Below are 1,461 nucleotides of genomic sequence, written 5' to 3' on the forward strand. Positions count from 1 at the left end.
TAGGATTGGGGACATCAAGATTTTGGACGAATTTTTTAAGAATTTTCAAATTTTCAGAAAGGAGGTTCCATATAAGGTCAAAAACTACATACTCAGATCTTCACCAAACTTTGCAGGGATACATTGGATGTCAAGACACGTGGAAAAAACGTACAAAACAAGAGATTGGAGACATCAAGATTTTGGACGAATTTTTGAAGAATTTTCAAATTTTCAGAAATGAGGTCCCAGATAAGGTCAAGAACTACATACTCAGATCTTCACCAAACTTTGCAGGGATACATTGGATGTCAAGACACGTGGAAAAAACGTACAAAACAAGAGATTGGGGTCATCAAGATTTTGGACGAATTTTTTAAGAATTTTCAAATTTTCAGATAGGAGGTTCCATATAAGGTCAAAAACTACATACTCAGATCTTCACCAAACATTGCAGGGATACATTGGATGTCAAGACACGTGGAAAAAACGTACAAAACAAGAGATTGGAGACATCAAGATTTTGGACGAATTTTTTAAGAATTTTCAAATTTTCAGATAGGAGGTTCCAGATAAGGTCAAAAACGACATACTCAGATCTTCACCGAACTTTGCATGGATACATTGGATGTCAAGACACGTGGAAAAAACATACAAAACATAGGATTGGGGACATCAAGATTTTGGACGAATTTTTTAAGAATTTTCAAATTTTCAGAAAGGAGGTTCCATATAAGGTCAAAAACTACATACTCAGATCTTCACCAAACTTTGCACGGATACATTGGATGTCAAGACACGTGGAAAAAACGTACAAAACAAGAGATTGGAGACATCAAGATTTTGGACGAATTTTTTAAGAATTTTCAAATTTTCAGAAAGGAGGTTCCATATAAGGTCAAAAACTACATACTCAGATCTTCACCAAACTTTGCAGGGATACATTGGATGTCAAGACACGTGGAAAAAACGTACAAAACAAGAGATTGGAGACATCAAGATTTTGGACGAATTTTTGAGGAATTTTCAAATTTTCAGAAATGAGGTTCCAGATAAGGTCAAAAACTACATACTCAGATCTTCACCAAAATTTGCAGGGATTCATTGGATGTCAAGACACGTGGGAAAAACGTACAAAACAAGAGATTGGAGACATCAAGATTTTGGACGAATTTTTTAAGAATTTTCAAATTTTCAGAAAGGAGGTTCCAGATAAGGTCAAAAACGACATACTCAGATCTTCACCAAACTTTGCAGGGATACATTGGATGTCAAGACACGTGGAAAAAACATACAAAACATAGGATTGGGGACATCAAGATTTTGGTCGAATTTTTTAAGAATTTTCAAATTTTCAGATAGGAGGTTCCATATAAGGTCAAAAACTACATACTCAGATCTTCACCAAACTTTGCAGGGATACATTGGATGTCAAGACACGTGGAAGAAACGTACAAAACAAGAGATTGGAGACATCAAGAT

Source organism: Lepisma saccharinum, unplaced genomic scaffold (assembly GCF_977018435.1).
Source record: "Lepisma saccharinum unplaced genomic scaffold, izLepSacc3.1 HAP1_SCAFFOLD_148, whole genome shotgun sequence".
In the NCBI taxonomy this organism is placed as follows: Eukaryota; Metazoa; Arthropoda; class Insecta; order Zygentoma; family Lepismatidae; genus Lepisma; species Lepisma saccharinum.